Source organism: Tigriopus californicus, chromosome 11, assembly GCF_007210705.1.
Source record: "Tigriopus californicus strain San Diego chromosome 11, Tcal_SD_v2.1, whole genome shotgun sequence".
Taxonomy (NCBI): Eukaryota; Metazoa; Arthropoda; class Copepoda; order Harpacticoida; family Harpacticidae; genus Tigriopus; species Tigriopus californicus.
The window spans coordinates 8,278,685-8,286,231 of NC_081450.1; positions in this window are offsets into that span (position 1 = coordinate 8,278,685).

The following is a 7,547-nucleotide window of genomic DNA, read 5'->3' on the forward strand; positions in this document are numbered from 1 at the left end:
TAATCAATCGATGGCGATGCGGGAGTTTGTTATTTTGGGGTTTTGCGGCTAGCCCGCTGGCACCATATACNCTTCTGTCGGCGTAATAGGGCTTGTCAAGTGAATGCTTTCATGGCCAACTGGCGCTATTCCATGGAGTAAAATCAAAGACAACATGCCCAGCCAAACCGCACTGTGCATGCATTGGGTTTTGAAATTTTTTCCGTTTTACATGCTTGTCTAGGCAATTAGCTTAATGGTATTGTGCCAATTTGATAGTGCGTTCACTGATTAACACCAAACATGCTCATTTAGTAGGGTTGTGTACCACAACTCGCTCAAAATCACTGAATTATTGAAAATTCAATGGGCGAATGGTGCGAGTTGACTGTGATGTTTGTCTTAGTTCTCTCTCCCCAAAATGCCCAAAATCAGGGGGCCGGACCACATTTTTCCTTGAATTTCCTTTACTTGACATCCCCTATACATCAATAGGGAAGGGCTTAAATCGTGAAACATGGCTTAAAAGCTATATTTAACTGACTTTCACAAATTTTACCACTCAATCCGGTTGCACAATATGTTTCCGTAGGTTTTTATTTGGTTTTGCCTGACTGAAGTATTTCAGCACCTCAAATGGTTGATTTTATCTCCATAAAATCCATAACCGCAATAGGTTTCCTTCTTTTAGGACCCATAGAGGCTTGGATGAGGTTCAATCCCAAAACAGAACCTGTGCTCGAATGGTTGTGGAGGCCGTTGCCACCAAAATTGTTGAGTATCTTCATCTGATATCACTTCACTCGCGTATTTTGTTCAAATTTCGCTCATTTTGGCAACCGCCATACTCGTTGATAGTTGGCTATGGGATCCCTGAAGCAACTATTTAACTTGGGATTACACCCCTGCGATTTGGATTTGGTTGAGTCGAATCAAAAAACCAAGTCAGGTTTGGTTTTTCTAGAAATATGTAGTGCGCTCAAGTTTTCCAAGCAGCTGCTTATTTTGGGTTAGAGCAAGATTGAATCCCCTTTCAAAAGATGTTTTTTATGATTGTCAGTCACCTTTTCTGACAATCAGAATAAAAAGGAGCAGAGCAACAAACGAAGGGTTAAAAGGATGCATGAAAACTATTTTTTTTTCTTCCGCAAATTTCTTTCCTTTTTCCGGTTCTAAATACAGAGCTCAACACGGTTAGTTCCTGGCTGGATTTAATGATATGGTGCTTACAACGAAAATCATTTGGCCTGAGATGTTCGTCTATATATGACCTGTTTGTCGATAAAGTATTGAGTTGCTGTACCTTTAAAAAGCAATAGTTTTCTATTATTTGGCATCATACCTTCGTAAATTTCAACTCTACAGGCTTGCGAGTTCCAGTAACGTCCGAGCCTTAACTCGGAGGTACGAGCTTTTAAAAAAACTCGCCTCTGGTTTGCCTTTTCACATGTTCACTAACGCTCAAGACTGAAGTTTTGAATGCAAGGGTATTATTTTGCAATGACTTATTGTGCGTCTACACGAGAAACATTTTGTCTGAAAGTTTGCCTAACAATTTGGGACATATTTGGTATTAGACAAAGAGTTCTTCTCTGACCTGTCTACACGTGAACCTCGCATCCAATATATTTTGCCAAACAGTTCTCGAGAAGTCACATCAAAACGGCTAGATAGGCTGCTTACATTTCGTAGTTATTTAAACGACAAGAAGAGCTGAAGCACATTGACGTGGAGGGGCCAATATCACACAGGGCATTATGGGCGAGGCCATATCTATATTAATAGTAGGAGGAGAGATAAATGATGAAAATCTTGGCTATTGCGGTCGGTAGAGTAGGTGGGTCAACCAGGTCCTTTATTTTGCCTTCTTCTGTGCGTCCATATGTTAGCTAAAAATGATGGCTACTTCAAGGCATGTTTTACCTCTTTCTATAACGACCATAACCAACATGATGGTTCACTCTTAACAATATTTCGTTTTTTTTTAAAGTTTTCGAAATTCGTTTTAACTATGAATCATATATCATAAACCAACTTTGTTGAAACAAAAACCCAACCGATTTTCTGATTCATAATAATCTTGAATATGTTTTCACCAATTCTCCTTAAATATAAAAAAACTGTAATATTAGAGTACTGGCCGAGATGTGAGAACCGTATATATTAGTTCAAAGCTCTTGTCAGAAACGTACATACAAAAATAGCGAGAGCGTAAAACGGAATTAAGATGATATTCATATTAGCATACAGGTAAAATTACAGATGGCATCGACTAAAATCAGTTCACTTTTTGGGACCAAATAAAGACCAGTACCCAAGCCATTGGACACGGCCGGTGATAGAAATCGAGGTGGTGGCAGAAGAGATGATAGGCCACATTTATTATTGAGTAGAATGGGAGTCTCGTGGCCAGAGATACAGGTGCACGACCGTTAATATTTCAAAGGAATATTGGTCCAAGGGCGATGACATCTTCTTGACCAGGAAGAGTAGGTTTTGTCCGGACATTGCCTCTGAAACAGTCAGGATCCCAGCACTAGGTCAGCAGTTAGTGATGAGGGGCACAGCTTCGCACACGATTGACATTCCTGCATTATTAGCATATCAAGGCACCACCGAGGCATGGCCAGAGAAATTTCAATTTCAAGGAGGGTCATTGGCGGCCTTAAGGTTGAATGGAGCAGAGTCGGGTCGCCGTAGGTGAAGGCAATAGAAGATGAGCGCGATGAAGCGTCCAGAACAGTTCGTCGGTTTCTAAGTGATGGCGGAAATGTAGTTGGGTGGTTGCAACCCTCATGCAGTACTTAAAGATATCGTCGATTTCAGTTTTTGTGGAAGTTGTTATAACGACATTGACTTGACGGCCGTTCTTGAAGCCCATCAAGATCTGGCTTTTATGATTGAAATTGGTGGGCGGAGAGCCTAGTCAAAGATTTGATAACTCTAGTCCATCGAAGGGCTGTCTGCCCTTAAAAGGGATTTATTTGAATGTGCATTGTCTTATTTCCAAAAAAGACAGCACGAAGATCAAGGTTCTTGAGCAACTTGCTTTAGATAGGCAGATCTCGCTCATTTCCATGACAGAAACTTGGCTACGACCAGGGGTCTTAGATGAAGAGGTAGCAATGGCTGGTTTTAATTTAGTTCGATGCAATAGAGTACGCCCTGACAATCCCATTTTTCCGCATGGGGGCGTATGTCTATATATTAGAAATGACCTGCATACTAGTCATGTAAAAATGTCTAATGGAGAAGTAGAGGTCTTAGTTTGTCACTTCCAAGGTCTTGATTTGTCCATTGTAACAATATATAGGCCCCCCTCTTGTTCAGTAAGCTCGTTCTTGTCAGCTCTCAAATTCATTGGAAATGAGTTGGACCAGTCAATTTGCTCAAAGGTTTTATTTGTAGGGGACTTCAATTTTCCGGCTAGCGTTGTAGAGTGGGAGGCTAGTCCAGATGGGTATATTCCCATTTCGAAATCGACGTCTCAGTCGTTCGAAAAGCTGGAGGAATTTGCGATCTTGCGCAATCTCTCTCAGCATGTTGGTGTAGCCACCAGAGCGAATAGCGTTCTTGACTTGTTCTGTTCCAATGACCCTGATCTGATCCAGTATGTCCATGTGACACCTAGTAATCTGTCAGATCATCATGTTCTCGGGATAGGGTCGACCATTACTCAAAAGCCGGCGTGCTCTAGAGTAAGACCGGCCAAAAAGGTCGGTCTGGCTAAGTTCAAGTTCAAAGATGAACATTGGCCGTTGATTATAGAAAGGTTAGGGGAGCTTGATCTTATTTCAATGCTGAAAAAGGAATCGTCCATAGATGTAGCCTTAGACAAAATGATTCTAGTTTTTGAGGACGTCTGTTCTAGTCTAGCAATCTCTGAATGTGTTTCACAGGGCGGGGCACATTCTAAAATTCCGAAGTATAGGAAGAATTTGTTCAAAAAGAGTTGCAAACTAGCAAAAAGGCTCCAGAGCACTTTGAATCCAGTAGTTGTGGCTAGCCTTCAAAGAAAGTTGGATTTAATCCAAGGTAGAATTAAGGCCTCCATTGAGACAGATCAGTTGAACAAGGAAAGTAGAGTTGTTCAAGAGGTGAGGTCGAATCCGAAGGCGTTTTTCTCTTATGCAAACTCTAAGAGAAAGATCAAACACCCTGTAGGGCCTTTTGAGGTCGATGGGGAAGCCATAGACAATGTAGGGACTATGGCCAACATACTTGGAGATCAGTTCTCTAGTGTGTTTTCAACTCCACTGAGTTTAGGAGCAACAGTCCATTGCTCTATTGATGAGTTTGTTGGGACTGGCAAGGCTTGTCAAGCTGAGCATTTAGATGATCTTGTAGTCACAGATCAGGATGCTTTAGAGGCCATCAGGGACTTGAGACTCTCGAGCTCCCCTGGCCCTGATGGAGTGACATCTCAGTTTCTGATGAGATGCTCACAGGTTCTTGCTCCTGTTTTCTCGTACTTGATGCGTTGCATCTTGGACCAGGGCAAGTTCCCCTCTTCTCTGAAGGTAGCTCATGTTGTTCCAATTTTCAAAGGGGGAGATAAGTCACTCCCCAGTAACTACAGGCCAATTTCTCTCACTTCGAATATTGCGAAGGTGTTTGAGAAGATCATGAAGTTCAAACTTGTTGAATTTCTTGATATTCATGAAGTCCTTCCTCCTAGCCAGCATGGGTTCCGAGCACATTTTAGCACGGTTACCCAACTGATTGAACATATAGAGCAGGTTATTGAGGGACTGGAGAGCCATGAATCAGTCGATGTAGTTTATCTCGACTTTGCCAAGGCCTTTGACAAGGTAGATCATGGCCTTTTAGTTAACAGGCTCCATGAGATTGGGATCCAAGGCAAGGTTCTCAATTGGCTAAGAAGTTTCATTTGTGGTAGGAAACAATTAGTTAAGGTTGAGGGATCCCTTAGTGACATACATGATGTCAAGTCGGGTGTCCCTCAGGGCTCCATTTTGGGTCCTCTCCTTTTCATCATCTTCATTGCTCCGCTTCAGAAGCTTGGTAGTAGTAATGTCAGTATCTCTTCTTATGCTGATGATACAAAATTGGTAGTTGGTAGGAATGGTCAGGATTCTGGTTGTCTGGCAAAGGTCCTAGACCAAATTTATTCCTGGGTTGCTGCGAGTAACATGGCCTTGAATGGAATGAAATTCCGTTCAATGACCTTTGGGTCGACGCCATTAGACACTCCACTATTAGATGATGAAGGTAAGGACATTGAGCAGGTCTCATCCATGAAGGATTTAGGTGTAGTCCTCCAAGATAATGGAAAGTTCGATGAGCATATCCAGTTGAAAGTTGGTAAGGCTTTTCAAACATGTGGTTGGATATATCGCACGTTTAAGTCCAGAGATAGTGTCACGATGCTAACTCTGTACAAGTCGATTGTTCAGCCGCATCTTGAATATGCCTCTCCCATTTGGGCTCCAATTAGTTCAGCAGGTTTGCAAAAGCTCGAGCAGGTCCAAAGATGTTTTACTAGGAACATTGAAGATATGAGAGAGCTCTCGTATTGGGAGAGGTTAGAAAGGTTGGGATTGTACAGTACTCAGAGAAGGTACGAAAGGTATCTGATATTGTACGTTTTCAAAAGCATTCATGAGCTTTGTCCCAACCCAGGATTTAGGGTCAATTGTAGTGACCGTAGAGGCTTAATGTGCGTTTTGAGAGCACCTTCAAGCCCTCGAGAATCCAGGCTAGTTAAAACAATGAAGTCCAACTCTCTTCTTTCTCGGGCTCCTTCATTGTTCAATTTGCTGCCCTCAAATATTCGTAGGGTTTATGTAGGGGTTGATCCAGTAGCAAGATTTAAGTCAGACTTGGACAAGTTTTTGACTAAAATTCCGGATCAACCTTATATTCAAGGATTAGCCAGATCAGCCAACTCCAATTCGTTGGTCGATCAAATAATATATGTAAATAAAAGTCAAGTAAAATGAATAATCTTCTCGTCTTGAACTGCTAGGATTCCAATCCCGGTAGCGGTAAGGAAGTCCGCAAAAAAAAATAATATTCATGTGATGTTCCTAGTGAAACGTGTTTGGCATCGGTCAAATATGTGTCATTTGTTGTCCATTTCTGTCCCTGCACTAAACTTTTGGAAAAATATCAGAATACTGTTTGCCCCAACAACCCCTGGGAAACTGAATTAAATGGCAAAAATGCCCGCTACAGGTTGGCTGTAATTACTGATGGGAAAAGGGCAAGTAGCATGTCATCACAGACACCTAAGGTCTACAGGGTGTAAAGAAATTAAGGGCCTCATAAGATCTTTCTGACAAGGTTTCTTCTCGCTCAAAATTTTTTTGGGCATCAAAACTTAGGCTTTCGTTAAGAGGAACTGTTGAAAACATAATGCCATATCACAAATGATCTAACTTGAGACTAAAGGCGGTTGGCAAGGCGCCCAATGTTGGCCACCAAAAACAATGTTTGAAAATTCAACTGAGCGCAATCTTGGGGTCAGAACCAACGCTAAAGGCCGAAGGAAGTGCGCGAGCCTTTTGGTGTCCATGCTCGAACCATTGGTTAACGGAAAACTTCATTCAAGAAATGCAAAATCCTTCAAAACAGACCTGACCGAGGGCGGAAATCTGGGATTTTAAGAGTCAGTCTTAAGAGGCTAATCATTAGAGGGTCACCAATCTACTTCAGACTAAAATATGATCTTTCATGGGATGATGATAGGGTTTGTAATAGTACCTTCTAATGAAACGGTGTGACTCAATATGATCCAGCAATTCTTTGAGGGCGGAGGGAGGATTTTCAGAAGGCACGAAGGGAGGCCCTTATTTTCTTTACACCCTGTACGTATTTACAAGCAAAGCTTGGCAAGTACGAGAACTTGAGAAAGCTTAACAGATTCGTTGCTAAACTAGGGGGCCCATTAGCTCAAGAAAACCACAAAATGGGGATTTTTTGTTCATAGTTAGTCAGATTGCCAGAAACAAACCAAGCATTGAAGCAAAGCCACGTTGCAGCGTCATTGTTGATGCACATTACTGCACAGTCGCTCCTTTCAATTTTGTTGCACTTTCAAGATTCGTTGCTAAACAAGGGTAATCAATAGAATTTGTTATGTGCTCTGCTATTGTCCAAATCCTTTTTGTTGTGTGTGTGCACACATGTTATGTGGGTTATGCCCCTAAAAAGCATGTTTTTTTCATTATTCTACCGCTCTTTCTTTGTGTATATTTGTAAGATATTGTAAGATAAAGAAGTATATAAAAAAAAAAAACAAGAAAAACGAATGTTTCATGGGAATAACTCGAGTTACCAAAAGCGAGATTTCACGAAACGTCTTTGACCCTTGCCACCCAGCGTCAGTTGCCGTGAAAACATGTAAAGCTGTAAAGCTCCTCTTGAGCTAAGATATTCTAGTTACTTGGTTTTCTATGGTCTTCCTCAAAATGCTCAATATCAGGGATGCCGCACTACATTTTTTCTGGAATTTCCCTCACTTAACATGCCCTATGGTTGATATTCTCCATCTCATATCAATTCACCTATTTCGTTTGTCAAAAGTCGCTCATTTTGGCGAATGC